Source organism: Zingiber officinale, chromosome 8B (genome assembly GCF_018446385.1).
Source record: "Zingiber officinale cultivar Zhangliang chromosome 8B, Zo_v1.1, whole genome shotgun sequence".
NCBI classification, from domain to species: domain Eukaryota; kingdom Viridiplantae; phylum Streptophyta; class Magnoliopsida; order Zingiberales; family Zingiberaceae; genus Zingiber; species Zingiber officinale.
Window position 1 is genome coordinate 3,417,549 of NC_056001.1, and position 24,282 is coordinate 3,441,830.

At 48.0% G+C, this 24,282-nt stretch overlaps 1 long non-coding RNA gene across 3 annotated transcripts; it reads left to right on the top strand.

Moving 5' to 3' along the window:
- Positions 1–19: 19 nt before the first annotated feature.
- LOC122014304 lies at positions 20–24,190 on the top strand. 3 transcript variants are annotated; one of them, XR_006120641.1, is made up of 4 exons: positions 80–224; positions 326–397; positions 22,733–22,804; positions 23,820–24,190. It is a non-coding gene; the product is annotated as an uncharacterized LOC122014304 (long non-coding RNA). The 3 variants fall into 3 exon arrangements; XR_006120640.1 differs by having other exon boundaries at positions 81–224; positions 22,733–22,788; XR_006120639.1 differs by lacking the exon at positions 22,733–22,804 and having other exon boundaries at positions 20–224.
- The last annotated feature ends 92 nt before the right edge of the window (positions 24,191–24,282 follow it).

Consider the following 24,282-nt stretch of genomic DNA (forward strand, 5'->3'; position numbering starts at 1 on the left):
GCGAATCGGGAAACGGCATCGTGTGGCACTCTCCACTTTCGCTTTGATTGGGATTCCTGAACCGTCAGATTAAACGTGGATGGCCATTAGCAATGGGCGAGATATTTCTTCAGATGGGGTGAGATCCTTCGTCAGTCTCTGTGGGAGGGCAGCGGGAGTGGGAGTGGGAGTGGGAGAAAGATGGAAACTTTCTTCCCATCCTTGATCGTCGTCGTCGTCTTCTGGTAATCTTTATCCGGTATTACTTTTCATCTTCTTTTGCTCCTCGATTAAAGTTCGTAACCTCTCTCTCTCTCTCTCTCTCTCTCTCTTTCTCTTGCTGCAGCTTGGGCTGAGTATGATCTAGCTTCACGACCGGAGCAATCTCGCCAACAACAGATGAACCTTGCTTCCAGCGGTGTGTATATATTTTCCTCTTGCCTCCGAAATTAGTGCTTGCTCTTCCATGGATATATATTTGGAAGGCCCAACAACTGCTTGCTTATTTGTTTCAAACACATTGTGCTTGTTTGATAACAAGATATTGCCAAATATGTCCTAAGATTTCATTTTGATTGTGGTGAATCATCCTAATCTAGTTACCTACTCCGCCCTGAAGATTGTAAACACACGCGCAGTTGCAACTTCACCCTGAAGATTGTAAAAAGCAATTCAAAGCAAAATATGACAACCCATGCACTCTCGACTTGCTGTGGCTCCATAGGCAGTTGCGAGTTCTTCAGTCTTACATCATAGTTATGGTCCTTTACCCATTAAAACAATTAATCTTGTTCTTGATATCCTTGAGCAAAATTTTTGCTTTTAACCTTTTGTTTTGGTTCAGCCTCTCCAACCATAGTTTGCATAAACGATACCGTTCATATAAATTGGGGTTTTCTTTCGGAACAGGCTTTCTTACATGATCAGGATTGACACCAAGCTAAAGCTGTCGCATTTGCATGCTTGAATCTTTCACATGAGTGAGAAGTTCTTGTGCAATACTTCATAGCAATTCCCAAAGCTTGAAGCCACACAATTTCACCCAGTTTTAGTGTATTTGCATTCACTAAAAAGGAGGTTTATAGTTTCATATTATCCACAACAGAAAACACAATCAGTATCTGATAAAGTCATACCTTTGCTGCTACGAGTCCTTCTTGAGTTGAATCTATCATTCAGGCCCATAGATTTGAGGTTTTTGATGCTTCATCATCCAATTCAAACATGAATCTATAGGTTGTGTTGACACAACTGCCATCTACATTGCATTTCCAGTATAACTCATCTTGCATACCTCACAAGTCAAGTTATTGATTACTCACTTGCGTATATAATTAATGAACAACTGAACATGCTATGTCACATGACAAGGACTACTGTGGAACAATGACATTGTAAGCCTGCATCATTTTTTTTTTGAGGAAAAGAAAAACTTGTCGGGGGAAATAAGCTCATCACGATGCTTTCAAAATATATTAGTACAATATAAAAAATATTACTGAATCAGAAACTAATCTGCAAACCCAAAATCAATGGCATCCCTCTCTATCTAGGCGTAGGTAATCTAGAGTTATGCCCTCTTGATGCTTCTAGTGGCATCCATCCATGAACTGAAGAAAAACCAAATTCTGGACATCAGTGAGGCTTACTGGTGAAAACATAACTTGTTCTATCTCCAACAAATCAGCCATATCTATAGTTGACACAATCTATTGAACAGAAAGCCTGTTCCTCTTCTTCACCACCAAATGGTCAAGTCCTTCAAAGAATAAATCCAAGCTAGATGGCCAAGGAATTCCAAAGAAGAAACTAATGTGCTTCCATCACACCATGGCCACCAAACATGAGTTGAATCAATGATCTCTTGTTTCTGCAACACTTGTTATAGAACTCTGGATCATCTTCCAGAACAACTCTGAACTGATGAACGACAAAGTCAACTTGTTAAAAACTTGGTGAAGATGAAAACTTATCTACAAATTTCTTCCAGGAAGAGAACTTAGACTTTTGCTAAAATGAATTTATTAGGTCTTTGAAAGCACCGAACAAATACAGGGATCTTACCCATCTGATCCTTGAAGGCTAACTGAACAAAACCCACTTATTTCGTGACATTGGCATCTCAATGCACTGGAGTTGCATCTTTTGTAACTGTTGATGAGACAATTGGACACTTGCTGCTTCGTTGCCACTTTGCTCCATTGATTGGTCTTTCCTTGGTTAATTTAATGCCAAATGGCATCATTCAGAGTCTTTTATTTTAACACCTCAACAACTGACAATTCCACATACCAAGCGGAAGGTGTGGTCACAAGCTTTTGAATCAATCTAGTTACTAGGTGTGAGAGGGTCTTTCATTTAGCAGATCCTGAACCTGTAAATAGTTTATACACGTAATCATTATTTTATATTAATCTTAAGGGTAAGCATCTTGCCATACTTCTCCTTGAAAGAATTTGTTTCACCTCATTCTTTGATCTAATTAGTGTCAATAAATCAAATAACTAATGTTGATTCAAATCCTATGATCTATAAACTATATAAGAAGTTGGAGAACCAACCTCTCAAATGGGGAAATGTAAGGTGCGTTTCTTTGTTGCATTGGCTGTGAAATTCTATGAAGTAGCATCAAATTACATTAATAGGATCCGTCAAATAAATTCAATGATTTCGATAGGGGAAAACAAATGATCAACAAGTGAGCAAACTTCATATTATTATGTTACCCATCATCAAAGGAGCAACAATAATTGGTTGACACAATTGACCTATATGACGAACAAATAAAATGATATTATGGCAGACAAACTGAAAGAAGAAAAGATAACTTTACTGTTGTCTGAATCATGCCAATGAGATCTTGTGTGAGGCAAATTATTTTTTAGTTTGCTTCTAGCTACTCCTCGTTTGCTTCAATTTTGCAAGATGCTGAGTTCGGATGGAATAATAATTGTTGATATTGAGTAGGGATATCGCTCCCCAACTTATATTAAGTTTAAAGGGGGATCTACTTTTGGATTATGTGTATCAAGAATGGTGATCCTATCGGGAATCTGAGAAGACGGAACTGTCGGAACGATGTGTCTGGAATGTTGACCGCATCTCCATGTCCGGATGGTGAGCTGCCTTTTGTGTTGACCAAATCATCGAAAGACCTCTGGTCAATGTCACCTGCAGCCAGCGACCGGGTTGCCCTGATCTCTGGTACCCCGATGCTCGAGGTGGGTCACACGAATCTATGAGCAGCCGTATGATAGTAGAGAAATGAGATGCACGAATAATGATTACGAGAACGTACCTTGGCCCCGAGGGGCGCCCTCGGATGGATCGGTGAGCTAGTCACGATCCTGATTGAGTCGTCACGACCCTAAAGAGTAGACGAATATGCGGCAGCTGAGGAGCCGGATCTGGGGGCGACGATATGGAATTCAGTGCAGCCTGGATCCAAAGGCAGCATGTCGGCCGAAATAGGACGAAGGCTCCTGAGCCGGAATACTACAACGGCTCGCAAGCCAGGACACGACTCGCAGACTGGGACACGGCGCGCAGGCCGAGATACAATGGTGGCACGAAGGCCGAAATATGATATCGGCACCCAGGTCAAGATATGACACACAACTCAGAATCTAATACACAAATCAGACGACACAAAGACCGGAACATAGCAAAGACGGAGCACAATCAGATCAGAGCTCACTGCAATGGGGGCCCGGAGGCCCGCTCAACCTCGAAGACGCACGACATGGCGGACGACATGGAGGTGGCCTGCACTACGGCGGCGAGAGAGATGGTGCTATGGCATCTTGGAGGAGACCGCGTCGGATGAGTTTAGCACGTGGGCAGCGACCCCTGAGCACGAGGACAACACCCTTGGCTCTGGAGAAGGATGAGGGTGACTGATGGCGGTTGCTGGAGGCGGTCCATGTGTAGAGAAAAGGGTAGATGGCGCAGAAGCCGGCATAGTTGACGGGCAGCAAAGGCGGCGAGAGAGGTCACAAGGCAGTGACGCCTGAGGCGGCACCTAGACCTCGAAGGAGGAGGTCGACAAGAGGGGAGATGGTCGAGGTCAGAGGTGAGGGAAGAAGGGAGGCATCGGCTGGCCGGAGACGGCAGCGACTCTGCTATGGGGGCGACGTCTTGCAAGAGAGCGTGAGAGAGGGAGAAGAGGAGAAAGCTGTCGGCGTCGTGTGGAGTGCGCCGACGGGCGACGCAGGAGGGGAGGAGAGTGGCTGGCGTCTCGAGGAGGATGCAGAAGGAGAGGTGGTGGTGTTGGCTCTCACGCGAGGATGGCGACGGAGAAAACCTCTCCTCGAACACAAACCCATCCTCCCCCTCATGCCCTAATAGTCCTCCCCCTCATGCCCTAATAGTAAAATGGCAAAAATACCCCTCTATTTCTCTTTAATTTCCTCCTATGCCCCAACCATATCCACATCACAAGTCTCCCCTTCCATGTCTAGTCGAAGGAAGTGCGAGTCCGACTGACTAGACAGTCTATCGCAAAGGCTTACTCTCGCTATCTAAGTCAAATCACTGAACTCCTCGTATAATGGCATGCGAGCGGCCGCTATCGTATTGGTGTTGCACTAGAGATGGTAGTGCTACTGAGCGAATGACAAAGCAATGAATGAGGTAAGTGTTGACAGAACGACGCGCGCTTGGCCGAGTGGCGAGAAAAATATGTGTCGATCAAGCAGTGAAAAATAATGCCGAGCAGATACCAAGAAATTGATCAAATGCCGATTGAGACTGAATGATATCGAACAGACGCTCGGGCGATGCTGAGTAAAGCGATCGGGCGCGATCAAGCAAACGGTCAAGTGATATTGATCAAGTGGCTACGAAAATGCCGAGCGAGCGACTGAAAGAGTGTCGTCTAGGCAGCAGAGATAATGCTGATCAGATAGAAAGACGGACGATCGAGCCGAGTGTGCGATCGAGAAGATGCCAATCAGACAATCGAAAAAATACGAATCGAGTAATCAAGAAAGCGTCATGCGAGAGATGGTAGCGATGCCGAGCGATACCGGTCGGTCGGACGACTTCGCAAGACAGAATGACGCGCGCTTGGCAGAGTGGCTAGAAAAACGTGTCGACCGAGCGGCAAAAAATAGTGCCGAGCGGTCGCCAGGCAAGCTCTCGGCCGAACGCCTAGTGAGTGCATAGGCGAGTACCGAGAGAGCGATGAAGCAATGTCGGGCGGAAGTGGAGCTCGAAAATGGAGCGGAAGCATAGCCCGCAAAATCACATGCACACGGAAACGGAAGTCATGAGCCGAGCGAGCGTATCGCCTGCGAACTGAATGAGAGTATAGCCCATGAATCGAAAGCGCACGCAAGCAAAAGTCGTTAGCCGAGCGGGCGCATTGCTCGTGATTTGAACGGAGGTGTAGCCCGTGAATCGAAGACGCACGGAAGCAAAAGTTGTGAGTTGAGTGGGCGCAGAGCTTATGAGATATTCTGGCCCGAAACCAGTGGAGATACTCTTGTTCGTGACCATTGGAGATAGCTCGACCCCGAACGGGGGAGATAAGCTGCTCTGATATGTTGCGTGACCAATGAAGACCTCTCGACCCCGAACGGGGAAGATATGAGATCCGATGTTCTGGTCCGAGACCAATGAAGATCACTCGATCCCGAACGGGGGAGATAATGAAATATGATATACTAGTCCGAGACCAGTGAAGACCGCTCAACCCTGAATGGGAGAGATAGGAGATTCGATGGCGACGATCGCTCAACCCCGAACGGGGGAGATAGAAGATCTGGCGTGATGATCGCTCGACCCCGAACAGGGGAGATAGAAGATCCGACGTGATGATCGCTCGACCCCGAACGGGGGAGATAGAAGATCCGATGGTGACGATCGCTCGACCCCGAACAGGGGAGATAGAAGATCCGATGTGACGATCGCTCGACCCCGAACAGGGGAGATAGAACATCTGGCATGCTGGTCTGCGACCAGTGAAGGCTGCTCGACCCTGTACGGGGGAGATAGAACATCTGACATGCTGGTCCGCAACAGTGAAGGCTGCTCGACCCCAAACGGGGGAGATGAAATATCCGATAAGCTGGTCCGCGACCAGTGACGACCACTCGACCTCGAACGGAGGAGATAAGATATCCGATAAGCTGGTCTGTGACCAGTGACAACCACTCGACCCCGAACGGGGGAAATAAGATATCCGATAAGCTGGTCTGTGACCAGTGACAACCACTCGACCCCGAACGGGGGAGATAAGATATCCGATAAGCTGGTCTGTGACCAGTGACAACCACTCGACCCCGAACGGGGGAGATAAGGTACCCGATAAGTTGGTCCGCGACTAGTGACGACCACTCGACCCCGAACGGAGGAGATAGATGCTCTGATAAGCTGGTCCAAGACCAGTGAAGATCACTTGACCCTGAACGGAGGAGATAGATGCTCTGATAAGCTGGTTTGAGACCAGTGAAGACCACTCGACCCCGAACGGGGGAGATAGATGCTCTGATAAGCTAGTTGGTGAAGACACGGGTTTAAGGTCGCCGCTCGACTGTCGGTGGAGACTTGGCTTTAACGTCGTCGCTTGACGATTTGGTGAAGACTCGGTTTTAAGGTCGTCGCTCGACCGTCGGTGGAAACATGCGTTTAACGTCGCCGCTCGACGGTCTTCACAGAGATTTATAGTCGCTACTCGACTCTGGGGTTTAACGTCGCCGCTCGACGGTCTTCCCAGGGGTTTATAGTCGCCGCTTGACTCTAGGATTTAACGTCGCCGTTTGGCGGTTTTCACAGGGGTTTATAGTCGTCACTTGATTCTGGGGTTTAACGTCGCCGCTCGACGGTCTTAACAAGGGTTTATAGTCGTCGCTCGACTTCAAGAGCCTGTAGCTCTAATATAACTCAAACTCGGCCGATCGGCACGGGAGTCTTTGCAATTGAGCCTAGACTCTAATATAATATAATCCCGGCCAATCGGTGCGGGAGTCTTCGTAAATATGATCCCGGCCGATCGACGCAGGACTCTTCGCAAATATAATCCCGGCCGATCGACGCGGGACTCTTCGCAAATATAATCCCGGCCGATCGGCGCGGGAGTCTTCGCAAATATAATCCTGTCCGATCGGCACGGGAATCTTCGCAAATATAATTCCGGTCGATCGGCACAGGAGTCTTTGCAAATATAGTCATGGCCAATCAGCACGGGAGTCTTCGCAAATATAATCCCGATCGATCGGCGCGAGATTCTTTACAAATATAATCTGGCCGATCGGCGCGGGAGTCTTCGCAAATATAGTCCCGGCCGATCGGCATGGGAGTCTTCGCAAATATAATCCCGATCGATCGGCATGAGATTCTTTACAAATATAATCCCGGCCGATCGGCGCGGGAGTCTTCGCAAATATAATTCTGGCCGATCGGGGGGCGACGATATGAAATTCGGTGCAGCTTGAATCTAAGGGGCAGCATATCGGCCGAAATAGGACGAAGGCTCTTGAGCTTGAATACTACAACGGTTCGCAAGCCAGGACACAACTCGTAGGCCGGGACACGGCGCGCAGGCCGAGATACAATGGTGGCACGAAGGTCGAAATATGATATCGACACTCAGGTCAAGATATGACACACAATTCAGAATCCAATACTCAAATCAGACGACACAAAGACCGGAACATAGCAAAGACGGAGCACGATCAGATCAGAGCCCACTGCAGTGAGGGCCCGGAGGCCCGCTCAACCTCGAAGATGAACGGCATAGCGGACGACATGGAGGTGGCCTGCACTACGGCGGCGAGAGAGATGGTGCTGTGGCATCTTGGAGGAGACCGCGTCGGATGAGTTTAGCACGTGGGCAGCGACCCCTGAGCGCGAGGACAACACCCGTGGCGCTGGAGAAGGATGAGGGTGACTGATGGCGGTTGCTGGAGGCGGTCCATGTGTAGAGAAAAGGGTAGACGGCGCAGAAGCCGGCATGGTTGACGGACAGCAAAGGCGGCGAGAGAGGTCACTGTAACACCCATAGGATCTTTAGCAAAATTCTAGAATATTCTATCATGAATAAAGAATAAAGAAAAATATATATGCTTTAGTTGAATTTTTGCTCCTAGCCAAACACTTAAATAAATAAAATAGGAATAAAAATACATAAGGTCTAGGACTTGAACTCTAGATCTTTCATTAGATACCTGAATAAGATAACCACTAGACCAAGAGAAATTATTGTAAGGAAAGAGAGGGAAACCATAATTAAATGTAAGAAGAAAAGACTCTTCTCTTAAGAAGGAGAAGTGAGAGTTGTCTTCTCTCTCTCTAATGAAGAGATGCTCTAGAATATTCCTTTCTTACTCACCAAGAAGGGATGTATCTAGACTTTTCTCTTAATTATGAAGAGAGTAAAAGAAATTAAAAGGAGGAAATTAAATAATGAATAAAAGGAGGAAATTAAAGATGAGTTGTCATTTGCTCTCATTCTCCTCCTACTCTCCCTCACCGTGACCTCTCTCTCTCCCTTTCTTCTTCTTGCCGAGACCAAGGAGCAAGGAAGCTCTCCTCTAGGAAGGATTCACAAGCAAGGTTCCCCCCTTAGAGAATTTAGCGAAGGAAGTGAGTATCCCCTCACTACAGTACAAGTAGCTTCGGTTTTTAGAATGTTTTTCTCTTTCGAAACTCTAAAACTTTTCTTGAAAGAAGATGGTCAAGATAAAGAATAGGTAGTTACTTAGGGTTAACAAGTGATAAGAGATGCTTCATGTTATAAAAAAAAAAAGAAATTTAGAACTTGTTGCATGATTCGGCCAAGGATGGAAGAAAGGATCTAGAATAAGTTTTCTTTGATCACATACTTAAATTTCTACTCTATGATATATGAATTTCATATGTTGTTAGTTTAGTCTTCGTTCTTCATGTCGTGAAGAAAAAAAAAAAAACCTAACTATATGGTTCGGCCAAGTTGATTATAAGGCCTTAGGTCAAGAATTTTAATTAGAAACCATACTAGTTGTACCTCCTTGTGATGTATGAATTTTTACATGTTTATAACTAAGGTTTTTATGCTTCATATGGAATGAAATGGTGGTAAACCCTACTGATATGGTTGGCAAAATTGAATAAATGGGTTAGGGTTTAAGTTTTTGAACTCAAATATGCTTAGAACATGAAGTACAATACCTTGTAGGCACTTAGATTAAATGGGCTTGTTATAAGTTTAAGTTTTATATTTCTTATGGAATAAAATGATATGGAACTCTACTGATATGATTCGGCCAAATGAAAATAAAAGGGTTAGGGTTAGAGTTTTGAACTCAAATAGACTTATTCATGAAGTATGGTTCCTTGTAAGTATTTGTACAATATTCTATAGGTACTTAAATTAAATGTGCATGCTACATGTTTAAGTTTTATGCTTCCTAAGGGATAAAAAGACATGAAACCCTACTGATATGTTTCGGCCAAATGAAAATAAAAGGGTTAGGGTTAGAGTTTTGAACTCAAATAGGCTTATTCATGAAGTATGGTTCCTTGTAAGTACTTGTACAATATTCTATAGGTACTTAGATTAAATGTGCATGCTACATGTTTAAGTTTTATGCTTCCTAAGGGATAAAAGACATGAAACCCTACTGATATGTTTCGGCCAAATGAAAATAAAAGGGTTAGGATTAGAGTTTTGAACTCAAATAGGCTTATTCATGAAGTATGGTTCCTTGTAGGTACTTGTACTATGCTCTATAGGAACTTAGATTAAATGTGCATGTTACATGTTAAGACTTATGCTTCTTATGGAGTATAATGATATGAAATCCTACTGATATGTTTCGGCCAAATTGAAATAAATGGGTTAGAGTTAGAGTTTTGAACTCAAACATGCTTATTCATAAAGTAGATTACCTTGTATGTGCTTAGATCAAGTTTACATGCTATGTGGATAAGTTTTATGCTTCATATGGAACCAAATGATATAAGAACCCTACTGATATGTTTTGTCCAAATTGAGATAAATGGGTTAAGGTTAGAGTTTTGAACTCAAACATGCTTATTCATGAAGTATATTACCTTGTATGTGCTTAGATCAAGTTTACATGCTATGTGGATAAGTTTTATGCTTCATATGGAACCAAATGATATAAGAACCCTACTGATATGTTTTGTCCAAATTGAGATAAATGGGTTAAGGTTAGAGTTTTGAACTCAAACATGCTTATTCATGAAGTATATTACCTTGTATGTGCTTAGATTAAGTTTTACATGTTATGTGGGTAAGTTCTATACTTAATATGGAATGAAATGAGGATGAAACCTACTGATATGGTTCGGCCAAGATGGATAAATTGGGTTAGGAAAGAGTTAAACCCAACCAAACATGCTTAGGCATTTTCATGATATGTAGTCTTTGATATATAAGTGAAGTAAGCTTTCATGCTTTATGATATGTTGCATTTCTATGTCTTATGATAAGATGTGCCATGCTTATGATATGACATGATATGCCATGATTAATGATATGATATGCTAGACTCATGATATGATATGCCATGTTCATGATATGTATGTTAAGTTCATGAGATGATATGCCATGTTTGATGATATGAAAATGACATGTTATGCTTTATGTTATGATAAGAACATGTTATGTTTCATAATGCAAGTATGAATGACTTATGTAAGAAGAAAAGCCTAAAGAGTTGCTTCCCTTAAGCTGGGACCAAGAGCACTCTTCATGTTATGGAAAAGAGTTGCTTCCCTTAAGTTGAGATCAAGAGCACTCTTCATGCTATGGTAAAGAGATGCTTCCCTTAAGTTGGGATCAAGAGCTCTCTTAATGATATGACAAGAATTATGACATGTATGATATGATGAGATATGATATGCATGATATTTTACTTTGTATGACTTGTACCAAGGGTGAGCTCCATAAGCGCCCCGGGGTCGACGGACTATGAACGGACCTCGTTAAGGGATGGGCTCCTCAGAACGCCCCTAGGTCGACGGACTATGAACGGACCTAGATCCCTAGTAGGTTCGGGGCTAGCTACCCTGTCCTAGGGATTGCGCGCATTTATGTTTACATGTGGTACAAGCCAGGGCCCTTCTCATGATGATGATGATATGATATTCAAGTATGTATACTATATGTTTTGAAAGAAGCATGATGCATATATGCATTCCATGATACATGTTTTAAAAATATACATGATCCTGTCCGAACCGGGAATCAGTGGACGCTGGGCACGTGGCGCTTCCTGCTAGATCCTTGCATGCTCCGGTGAACCTGCAACGAAACTGAGCCGGGAGGGGTGTCCCGGCGACGGCCCTCCGACGCTCAAGTCAGGCGAGGAATAACAAAAAGGTGGCTTCAAGATGAAGATTTTTCATACCTCCAGTGGAGAAATGGAAGCCTTATATAGATCTCTCAAAGAAGCCTGGGCGTGCCAATCAAAGCAACCACCTGCCTTTGACCATGCCCAGGTATGGGTCTGTCAGAAGGGCCATGTCTAAATATGGATCTGTCAGGGAGACGTCCATGAGACCATACTGCTACTGTATCAGCCTCTCCATGATGTGACGGCAAGATCGTGCGATCTTGTGTACAGCCTAATCATTAGACATGCTTCGGCTGACATCTCATGTCCTGAGTCGAGCGCATAGGCCGCTCGACCCCCTTTATACCCTCGCCCCTATTTTGGCCGAACGGACAACCCCCTCGGCCCTTGGCCCCTGCCGATCGGACTCCCGCTCGGCCCTTCGGTCTTCCTGCCTGGGCGTCGGAAACATGAGCCCATGGATGAGTTTATCTATAGCTCCGTTCGGACCTACCCATCCGCTCGGCTCGGCCATCCACCGCACAGCCTTTCATCGGTTCTCAGGCTGAGACCCTTCTTACTGCCGGATCACTTGCCTTCCCTTCAAGTCTAGTCGAAGGAGGCAGCGAGTCCGACTGACTGGACTATATGTATTCGAGCGGGCTGTCGCCTCCTTTCCGTAGTTTATATTCTTTCTTTAGCCGTTCGGCCCTTATGCCGGATTTAGCCGCTCGGCTCTTCGTTTCGGATGCCTCGCTCAAAGTGGAGGTTGGCTTGTCTAAATCTTCTCGAAAATCGCGTAAATCCCTTCCATTAAGTCGCAGCATGCGCGGTATGACGCGCATTAATTGTGCCTAGTGGCAAGACGCCACGTGGCTCTTCTCGCGTGGCGTCGATGCTTAATACGATGGGACGCGATTGCTTTGAAATAGACGGTCGGATGACGGCCTCGTCCTTCGTGACCTGCATCCGACGGCGGAGGCTACCCAGCCTCGGCAGTATAAGGCCCCCGCCTCCTTCCTTCGCCGCATGCTTGCTTGCGCGTTGCCTCCTGCTTCGTCCTGTTGCTGCGGCCTTCGGCGACCCAGTGTCTGTTCTTAAGCGGCGATCACCTCCTCGGTGTTTTTTCCCCCCGTTTCCTTCCCAGTGAGTCTTCTGCCTTCACTTAATAGGTCTTCCCTGCTCATTTCGCTCCTTTCGTTTCCCTTCCTTTGATTTCTTTCTGAGATGGCGAGTTCCTCCGAACCCGCTGTTAACATTTCGGGCCCCTGGTACCTGACCATGGAGAGCCGATTCGATGAGGAGCATGCCCAGCGCCTTGTTCGGACATACGGGCTTCCTGATGACCACGAAATAATTATAGCCGGCCCGACCGACCGTCCAAATGACCCGCCGATCGGCTCCATTTGTTTCTTTTTAGACCAATTCCAGGGCGGCCTTAGATTTCCTACCCATCCATTTATTCTGGAGGTTTGTAATTACTTCCGCATCCCGCTCGGCCAGCTTGTGCCGAATTCCTTTAGGTTGCTGAGCGGGATGGTCGTCCTCTTTAAGTTGCACAGTATTCCTCTTGACCCTAAGATATTCCATTTCTTCTTCTACCCCAAACAATCCGAGCCGGACACTTTTATCTTCCAAAGTAGAATAGGCTTTAAATTTTTTGATAACATGCCGACCTCCAACAAACACTGGAAGGAGTTTTTCTTCTTCATCCGACTTCCCGATCGGCCAGCCTTCCGCACCCAATGGCAGACCGCCGTGCCGACCCAAATGGAGCTTGGCAAGTTCGAAGTAATCCAACCTATCTTCATGCGGCGAACTGGTTGTCCGGCCAGCGATACAAGATCGACCAGTTGCTCCTCAAGGGGTGCTATATATTTTCGGATTATCTCCCGTTCGGCGAATCTCCCCTTCCGCATGAGTAAGGACTCTTTACTCTCTTAGTCTTTTTGTCTAACTGATTTTAATTTCTTTCACTGCAGCTGATGTCATGTGGCGATCCAAGGCTACCGCTCACTTGAAATTGAAGTCCAGAAATTGAAGCTGCCACCAAAAGGAGCTCCGAGCGGGTTTAATCCCTAGCCGGCAGACGCGGGAGAGGGAGGGGCATCCGCTCTCGAACAGAGTGCCTCATCCGCGGAGGTTCGAGGCGGAAATTCGGCTCCCGCCGAGCTGGCGTTCAGTTGGGATCCACCTTTGGAGGTTCGGCGGAAACGTCGAAGAGACCCCGCCTCCGTCAGCCCAAGAGGGGAACCACAGCGCCGATCGGCGTAACTTCGCCCGACCGCACGCCATCCCGGATCGGGACCCCTATGGCTTCGCCTGCCGCACAGTCTTCTGGCTCTCCTCGCCGCTTACGTCGGTTGGGTGAAACTTCCACCATAGGGGAGTCCTCGCATCAGCGGCCGCGATCAAGAAGCGCCGTCCGGCCATCCTACCATCAAGACTACCCTCCGATTCCTCGGAGGAATATTTATTGTCTGCCGACCGCCATCGAGCCCCGTTCACGAAATAACCTCGACGGTCCGCTCGCCAAACTCTTCGAGGACGCCCAGATTCGTGTGGCCCTTATGACGCCCAAGCATCTCGGCGATAACAATATGCAGCAGCCACCTGTAAACCCTCTTCATTCCCGTGTCATGCTATTGTTTGATTCCTGACATTATTATTTCCCTTACAGCGCTGGGCTGAGCAAATTGCCACTAGCCATCGGCTAGCCGAGTTGGAGGGCCTTCTGGAAAAACTCCAAGTGTCGGACGGTCCCACGGCCGAGCGGGAGAAACAAGCTCTTGAGGCCGAACAGAAGAAGGCTGCCGACCTGACTGCTGAGGTAGCTCGGCTAGAGGACTTGGTGAAGAAGCGTGACAAAGATGTGAAGCGCGCCGGTAGCCGGAAGAGGCAGGCGATCGCTGACCTGGACAGAATGAAAGTAGATGTCCATGCGCTAAATCAGCGAACTAAGGATCTGGAGGCCCAGCTGAATGCACAAAGGTCAAGCAAACTTGAAGGCCCTCCAAGATTCCTTAACTGCTTCCCGGGCGTTGCTCAAAAAATATAAGGAGGGAGAGCCGAGTCGCCTAGCTGTAGCGCGCCAAGAATACATCCACTCAGAGCGATTTGGTGAAAAGTTTGGTGGCAACGTCTCCTCAACCTTCCTCGAGGCGGTCAAGGTCACCACGGCGTACTTCAAGAAGGGGGGGCATCTTCCTGCTGACCTGAGCATTCCTCCTCCCGAACTGGCGGCCATGATCGACGACATCCCGGACACCTTTTTTAATTTTGAGGATCCGGAGTGATGTGGGTTATTTCAAGCACTTTTTGTACTTCCTCCGCTCGGCGGATGTGAGATTTTTGTACGTGCCGTTCGGCATAATTTTTCTTCTAATGAAACGATGCCCCTTTTCCTGTCTTCCTACTCATTGTCCATAATATTCTTCTGTTTGCTTAACATTAATGCTGGTAAAATTTTCGCCAGTCGTGCTTTTAAACTTTCTCCTTCACGCGTCCGATCGGCTTGGCTCATTGCGTAAAGTGCGAGTGAGCAGACCTACTCGTTCTGCACGTATCCCGCTTGCGTGAAGTCAACAAACGCCGAGTGTCGAAGGACCAACCCCCCTTCGGGCCTGAATGCTTTAATATTTATAGTTTTCGCAATTTCTTACTCCGATATTCGTTCTTCCGCTTGGTATATTTATCGGCGCGGCTCTCGATTTTAACGACGGTGCTCGTCGGCTTTCCACTCGGATTGACGCAGGCCCGTCTCTCGATTTTTAACGACGGGCTCGTCGGCTTCCGCTCGGATTATTTATAGGCGTCGGCCCGCCTCTCGATTTTTAACGACGGGCTCGTCGGCCTTCCGATTTATAGACCGGCTCTCGATTTTTAACGACGGGCTCGTCGGCGCGGATATTTACCGGATCGGCTCTCGATTTTAACGACGGGGCTCGTCGCGGATATTTATAGCCGGTCGCGGCTCTCGATTTTAACGACAGGGCTCGTCGGCGCGGATATTTATAGCCCAGCTCTCGATTTTTAACGACGGTGCTCGTCGGCTTTCCGCTCGGATTATTTATAGACGGCTCTCGATTTTTAACGGGGCTCGTTGCGCGGATATTTATAGCGGCTCTCGATTTTAACGACGGGCTCGTCGGCGCGGATATTTGTAGCCGGTCGGCGGCTCTCGATTTTAACGACGGTGCTCGTCCGGATATTTATAGCGGGTCGGCTCGATTTTAACGACGGTGCTTTCGGCTTCGGATTATTTATAGGCGTCGGCGCCGCTCTCGATTTTTAACGACGAGGCTCGTCGGCTTTCCGCTTATAGACGCCGACCCGTCTCACGATTTTTAACGACGGGGCTCGTCCGTATTATATCGGCGCGGCTCTCGATTTTAACGACGGTGCTCGCCGGTATTTATAGCTTGTCGGTAGCGGCTCTCGATTTTTAACGGTGCTCGTCGGCTTTCCGCCCGGATTATTTACGGCCCGGCTCTCGATTTTTAAAGACGGGGCCGTCGGGCGGATATTTATAGCCGGTCGCGGCTCTCGATTTTAACGACGGACTCGTCGCGGATATTTATAGCCGATCGGTAGCCTCTCGATTTTTAACGACGGTGCTCGTCGGCGCGAATATTTATAGCCGGTCGGGGCTCGATTTTTAACGACGGTGCTCGTCGGCTTTCCGCTCAGATTATTTATAGGCGCCCGTCTCGATTTTTAACGACGGGGCTCGTCGCGGATATTTATAGCCGGTCGGTAGCGGCTCTCGATTTTTAACGACGGGGCTCGTCGGTAGCGGATATTTATAGCCGGTAGCGGCTCTCGATTTTAACGACGGTGCTCGTCGGCTTTCCGCTCGGATTATTTATAGACGCCTCGCCTCTCGATTTTTAACGACGGGCTCAAGGATATTTATAGCCGATCGGCTCTCGATTTTTAACGACGGTGCTCGTCGGCGCGGATATTTATAGCCGGTCGGCGCGGCTCTCGATTTTTAACGACGGTGCTCGTCGGCGCGGATATTTATAGCCGGTCGGCGCGGCTCTCCGGTTTAATGTCTGGGCTAGACGGCTTTAGGGCTAACTCCTTACCAGGTCGAGCGACCTTGGCCTTCCGTTTCGCAGAGGATACCCTGTGCTATCATCCTTCTACTTCCCGCATCGCAAGTGCCTAGGCGACCGAGGAGCATATACAGTTACATTTAGCGCACCTTTCACCCAGTGCGGAGAACGTATTCTTGGCCAAACGGCTCAGGGTCTGCTTCGTCGAGCATTTTTGCTAAGATAATTTACCGCCGTTCGAACGGTACAGGGCCTTCGACCCACGATAACGTCTCATTTTCGCTCTTTTGACTCTTCATTTCTGCATTTCAAGCATTCAGTCGAAAAATGAAGTACACCGAGTGATTTACAGTGATACACCTTTCATCCCGCCCGGTAAGGCTGGAGGTGGTTCGCGCTCCACGGTCTATCTAGCTGCCGACCGTCCTTGTCTTCCAAATAATACGCGCCCGAGCGGAGCTTTTCGATGACTCTGAAGGGACCGGCCCATGGAGCTTCAAGCTTGCCGACGTCGCCGACCGGCTTGACTTTCTTCCAAGATCGCCGACCGAATGATCCGGAATGACGCGCCGGTTGTAAGTTTGCTTCATCCGCTGTCGATAGAACGGACGCCTTCGCCTCTCCTCTTCTACCAAGTCCAGCTCCATGTTTCTTCGTTCGGCGTTGTCATCATCGTAGCTCTGGATCCGGATTGAATCAACGCCGACTTCGACTGGAATGACGGCCTCACCGCCATATACCAAATGGAACGGTGTGACTCCTGTCCCTTCTTTTGGCGTCGTTCGGATGGCCCACAAGACGCTAGGCACTTCATCTGGCCAGCTTCCCCCAAATGGTCGAGCCGAGCACGCAGCGGAGAATTTCCCTGTTGGCGACTTCACTGACCGTTGCTCGGGATAGGCCACTGACGTGAAATGTTGCTCAATGCCGTAGCTCCTGCACCACTCTTCTAACATTTTCCTCGTGAAGCCGCTGCTGTTTGACACTAGTCGGGGGATGCCGAACCACAAATGATGTGTTGCGGATGAATTTTTAACCATTTGTTCAGTAATCTAGCGGCTCGGCCTCCACCCACTTGGAGAAGTAGTCTACCGCCACTAGTAAGAATTTCCTGCCCGGCCGCCATCGGAAATGGACCCACAATATCCATTCCCATTGATCAAACGGACATGAGATGGTTGATGCCTTCATCTCCTCTCGGTCGGTGGATGAAGTTATGATACTTACGGCATGAAAGGCATGTAGATACCGTCCGAGCATCTGTTTGTAAGGTTGGCCAAAAGTATCCGCCAAGAGGATCTTCTTGCCAACGAGCGCCCGCCCGGATGTCCCCGCATGATCCTTGATGTACTTCGGAGGATGTAAGCTGAGTCTTCCGAGCTTACACATTTCAAAAGGACAAAAAGCTTTCTTGTAAAGTCGATCTCCGAGTGTAAACCGACCGGCTCTTCTTCCGAGGAGCCGGGCTGCATATTCATCGGTGTGGTGCCGAGCGGAGGAATTCTATAATAGGTGTCCTCCAGTCACTTGGAAACGTGAGGCCTTGCATCCAGTCGACATGCGCCACAGATTTTTCAATTGGTTCTTGTCAAGGGCGATGGCGTTATCGAGCTCGCAGCTTGGCTAACTCATCGCCTTTGGTTCTCCGCTCGGGAATCTTGAATAAGCACCTCTCGGAAAGCGACTTTGAGTTTTCAAAGGCCTCGATGTAGAGTTTGGAGCCGAACACGTTGATTTCAAAGGTCGAGAGAGGCCAACTGTGAATCCGAATAAAGTGTCACCCGACCGGCTCCAACATGCCGTGCTGCCTGCAGTCCGGCTATAAGGGCCTCATACTCTGCCTCATTGTTAGTATCTTTGTAATCCAGCCGGACGGATATGTGCATCTTTTCTTCCTGAGGTGAGAGTAGTACTATTCCGATCCCACTTCCGAGCCGAGTGGAGGATCCATCCACATATATTCTCCACATAGCTTCCGGCTCAGGCCTTTGCACTTCGGTCACAAAATCAGCCAAGGATTGGGCTTTAATCGCCGAGCGGGTCTGATATTGGATGTCAAACTCGCTTAATTCTGTCGTCCACTTGATGAGCCGTCCGGACGCTTCTGGATTCAACAGCACTCTTCCGAGTGGACTGTTCGTCCGGACAATGATGGTGTGAGCCAAGAAATACGGTCGCAGGCGACGAGCGGCTAGAACCAAAGCAAATGCCAACTTCTCGAGCCCGGTGTAACGAGACTCAGCGTCTTTTAAAATGTGGCTCAGAAAATACACCGGCTGCTCTTCGCCGTTCGCCCTCACAAGTGCTGAGCCTACAGCATGCTCAGTTGACGATAGATACATATAAAGTGACTCACCCCCGCTCGGCTTGGCCAGCACAGGCAGAGAATTTAGATATGTTTTCAACTCTTCAAATGCTCGGTCACACTCTTCATCCCACTGGAACTTAGTAGCCTTGTGCAGGATCTTGAAGAATGGCAGGCTCCGGTCGGCGGTTTTGGAGATGAATCTGGACAATGCAGTTATCCGACCGGTCAACCGTTGTACCTCCCTTGTGTTTCTAGGAGGAAGCATGTTTTGCAGAGCTTTCACCTTGCTGGGGTTGGCTTCAATTCCCCGCTCGGTCACTATATATCCCAAGAAATGCCCTCCTTTTGCTCTGAACAGGCACTTCTGGGGATTCAGCTTGACTCCATATCTGCGCAGCGTTCGGAAGGTTTCTTCCATGTCCTTGCAGAGATCTACCGCTCGGACGGATTTAATAAGAATATCGTCTACATAAACTTCCAGATTCCGCCCGATCTGCTCCCGGAATACTTTGTTCATCAAGCGTTGATAGGTGGCCCCGGCATTCTTCAATCCGAACGGCATCACTTTGTAGCAATAAGTGTCGTCGGCCGTCACGAAGCTTACTTTTTCTTGATCTTCCCGGGCGAGCGGCACTTGATGATATCCTTGGTAGGCGTCAAGCATGCAGATTAATTCGCAGCCGGTCCGCTGATCTATCCGGGGCAGAGGATAAAAATCCTTGGGACATGCTTTGTTCAAGTCCCGAAAGTCGATGCAAACTCTCCACTTGCCGCCCGGCTTGGAGACCAATACTACGTTGGCCAGCCAGCTCGGGAACTGCACCTCGCGTACGTGGCCGGCCTTCAGAAGTTTTTCTACTTCCGCCCGGATGATGGCATTCTGCTCGGCACTGAAATCTCTTTTTCTCTGCTTTATCGGCCGAGCGTCCGGTCGGACATGTAACTCATGCTGCGCTATGCTCGGCGAAATTCCGGGCAATTCATGTGTCGACCAGACGAAGACATCGTGATTTCGTTGGAGGCATTGGATCAGCTTCTCCTTCTGTTCTTCCTCCAGATCCGAGGCGATAAAAGTCGTGGCCTCCGATCGGGTTGGATGGATCTGAACTTCCTCCTTTTCATCATAAATTAAAGCAGGAGGTTTCTCGGTTATGACGTGTACCTCGATTCGGGGCGCCTTCCGAGCGGAGCAAGCTTCTGCCCGAATCATCTCTATATAGCACCGCCGAGCTGCTAGCTGATCTCCAGGCACTTCTCCTACTTGGTCCTCCACCGGGAACTTTATCTTCTGGTGGAAGGTTGAAAGCTGAGGAAGCGTCTACCACAATGAAGTTTATGGTCCTGGTCCTTCTGAGCGGCTCCTTCCCGAGTGACATGACCAACTTGGTTTGGCCGATCGGCAAAACCTCACTGCACGTGAATCCGTACAGCGGGGTCGTCATTGGCAGTAGTTCGCCTTGGTCGATCTGGAGCTGATCGAAAGCCTTTTTGAAGATTATGCTTCATCGAGCTCCCTGTGTCAATAAAAATTCGGTGAATGGTATAATTTATGATTACCGCTCAGATGATGAGGGCGTCATCATGAGGAACTTCTATTCTCTCTAGGTCCCGGGGTCCGAAGCTGATTTCGGGCCCGCTCGCCTTCACTCTGCTGTAGCCTACTGTATGAATTTCCAACCGTCGGGCATATGTCTTTCTGGGTCGGTTAGAGTCACCGCTGGTCGGTCCTCCTGCGATGATGTTTATTTCTCCTAGAGCGGTATTATCTCTGTTTTCCTCCTCTCGAGCGGATGGCCTGTTCCTCTCGTGCGCGACTCGAGAAGGGTCAGTACCTTCCCTTCGCTAATGATGCTGTTGTCGCTTGGGTGATCTTCTTGCATCTTCCTGTCGCCCAGCGGATTAATGCCCGTGTCGCCAGTTGGGAGAGGGAGATCGACGACGATAGACCCTCAGGGTTGGCCTGGCGATCGGTGTCAGGCCGCGACAGTCACGTGCGTTGTGTGACGCCGACTAGTGGAAAGAGCAAAATATGGACGTCATACCTTGCCTTTCGATGTCTTTGGCTGGCCGGAAGCGTCTTGCTGCACGACATGCCTGGCTAGAGTTTCCTTTTTCCGAGCGGCTTGCGCTTCTTCCACGTTTATGTATTCGTTGGCCCGATGCAACATGTGATCATAATCTCGGGGCGGCTTTCGGATGAGCGACCGAAAGAAGTCACCATCTACCAAGCCTTGTGTGAAGGCGTTCATCATCGTCTCCGATGTGGCCGTTGGGATGCCCATTGCCACTTGGTTGAATCGTTGGATGTAAGCCCGAAGCGATTCCTTTGGATCTTGCTTGATGGCGAACAGGCTGCCACTTGTCTTCTGATAACGCCGACTGCTAGCAAAGTGGTGGAGGAAGGCCGTTCGGAAATCCTTGAAGCTTGTGATAGATCCGTCCGGCAACCTCCGGAACCACCGTTGAGCCGATCCCGAGAGTGTGGTAAGAAAGACGCGGCATTTCACTCCATCGGTGTATTGATGGAGCGTGGCCGTGTTATCAAACTTACCCAGATGATCATCCGGGTCCGTTGTTCCGTTGTACTCGCCGATCGTCGGAGGCACGTAGTGCTTGGGCAGAGGGTCTCGTAGAATAGCCTCCGAAAATTGGCGGTTGGCCCGCTCGGGAGATGAGTCCGCCCGGGGAGCCTTACCTTTTCTGTCATCCCGCCTTGGTATTTCGCGAAGAAGAACCTCTATCTCTTCGAGCTGGTGCGGCTTCAGGGGTGCGAAATAAGGCCCGGTGAAATGCGACGGTAGCTGGAGGTGCTTCCGCTCGGCCACCAGACGCAGATGTCGCTTGTTGCTCCTGTCGTTCGGCCGCTGCTTTCTATTTTTGTTCAACAAGTTTGGCGGCCCTTATCTCGACCAGAGCGTCGAGCTCTTCCCTCGAAAGCGTCACCGTGTTTTGTCGTCCAGCTTCGTCCATTGTTACCGATCGGATGCAGGAGCGTTCCCACAGACGGCGCCAATTTGATCCTGTCCGAACCGGGAATCAGTGGACGCTGGGCACGTGGCGCTTCCTGCTAGATCCTTGCATTGCAACGAAACCGAGCCGGGAGGGGTGTCCCGGCGACGACCCTCCGACGCTCAAGTCAGGCGAGGAATAACAAAAATGTGGCTTCAAGATGAAGATTTTTCATAACTCCAGTGGAGAAATGGAAGCCTTATATAGATCTCTCAAAGAAGCCTGGGCGTGCCAATCAAAGCAACCACCTGCCTTTGACCATGCCCAGGTATGGGTCTGTCAGAAGGGTCATGTCTAAATATGGATCTGTCAGGGAGACGTCCATGAGACCATACTGCTACTGTATCAGCCTCTCCATGATGTGACGGCAAGATCGTGCGATCTTGTGTACGGCCTAATCATTAGACATGCTTCGGCTGACATCTCATGTCCTGAGTCGAGCGCATAGGCCGCTCGACCCCCTTTATACCCTCGCCCCTATTTTGGCCGAACGGACAACCCCCTCGGCCCTTGGCCCCTGCCGATCGGACTCCCGCTCGGCCCTTCGGTCTTCCTGCCTGGGCGTCGGAAACATGAGCCCATGGATGGGTTTATCTATAGCTCCGTTCGGACCTACCCATCCGCTCGGCTCGGCCATCCACCGCACAGCCTTTCATCGGTTCTCAGGCTGAGACCCTTCTTACTGCCGGATCAATACATATTGCATCTACATGCACATATTTATGAAATTATGTTTATGCACCCTTATGAACAGGTATGAGTTATGATACATGTTTACATGATATGATAGGCTTCATGATATGTGCTTAAAGAATGTGATATGAATCATGATATACCTTCACATGATAGACTTGGATATGTTATGCTCCTTATGTGATATGATATATTATGTTATGCTTTCCCTCATGTTATGCTATGAGTTGTTATGGTTTTTACATGATAAGATATGTTCTATGTTATGACTCTTCATGCTATGTTATGCTATGCTATGTTTTCTACATGTTATGTTATGTTATGTGTTTTTCGGATTTATGGGTAGGCAAGGATCTCACTAAGCCTTTGGCTTATAGCTACACGTTTCCCTTGTACTGCAGATAAAGGCAAGGAATGGATTGTTTAAGGGGAGCAGAGCAGGAAAGGCAAGGAAGATGTGTGTGGAAGTGCTGGTGGATAGATCTATTTAAGTTTCTTTGAATTATCTAAGTTATGCATGTGAACAATGTTGGACCTATGCTTATGATGATGATTTCAGCTAGTATTTCATACACTTATGATATTTTACTCATGTTAGAATAATGATGATATGATGATAATGTTCAGTATGCTTTGATTCACATGCCATGATAAGTAAACTAAATGCATATGATAAAAGAAAAATTTTAAATAAGTCTTCCGCTGCCATGAATCCATATGCATTAGTATAATTGATGTCTATGTTTCAGTGACGTCCGTCCCTCCGGGGTGGCCTTAGTTCTACCTGGAAGGGCGGGCGTTACAGTCACAAGGCAGTGATGCCTGAGGCGGCACCTAGACCTCGAAGGAGGAGGTCGACAAGAGGGGAGATGGTCGAGGTCAGAGGTGAGGGAAGAAGGGAGGCATCGGCTGGCCGAAGATGGCAGCGGGCTCCGCTATGAGGGGGGCAGTGACGTCTCACAAGAGAGCGTGAGAGAGGGAGAAGAGGAGAAAGCTGTCGGCGTCGTGTGGAGTGCGCCGACGGGTGACATAGGAGGAGAGTAGAGTGACTGGCGTCTCGAGGAGGAGGCAGAAGGAGAGTTGATGGTGTTGGTTCTCGTGCGAGGATGGCGGCGGAGAAAACCTCTCCTCGAACACGAACCCGTCCGCCCCATCCGCCCCACAGTAAAAGGGCAAAAATACCCCTTTATCTCTCTTTAATTCCCTCCTTTGCCCCCAACCATATCCACATCAAATGGATATTTGAATTATTACTCACCTAGCATTTGGTGAATATATGCTTTTTGTTAGACTAATTGTTACTAGCTTTTTTTTCTTTTATGAATATAAATAATACAAGGCTACTAACCCTCATTTTGGGTGAACTATTTCGAACCCACAACTTCACTAGTCTTTTGCTAAATTGAGGAAGCATCTTCAATCTCTAGTAGCTCTTCTTGAATACTTCTTGCATTTCATTTGGTTGATATTTGAAATTGCTCTCTGTAGGCAATAATCTCAAGAAACGAACAATTTACCTGCTTATGGGTGATGCTTCAAGAATTTCTTCTTCTTGCTCTAAAAACCTTGGCAACTGGTTTATAAAAGACAGCGAAGATTTGTATCAGCCTATAGATGCTTCGGTGATCATCAACAACTTCTTCCAAACAAACTGAAGTAGCTACTTCTGGATCTATACAATCTCGATCAATGTTTTGCACCATTGCTTATCTTTGGCAGTGTCTGTTCGCGTAACGTTAAGTTCTTGATGCACAAGAACAATATGTTTCTTTTTATGTAATATGACAGCCGGTTCAGAGCTTTCTTTTATATAATTTCAGACAACTTTTATATTGAGAAAAATATTACCAGATAGTTGGGAACCTTTCTGTAGCCCAGATTTATCTAGCAGCTAGTTCGTGAGGTTGGATCGCAAACCAAACTAGCTGGATCGCCAAAACAAGATACATGA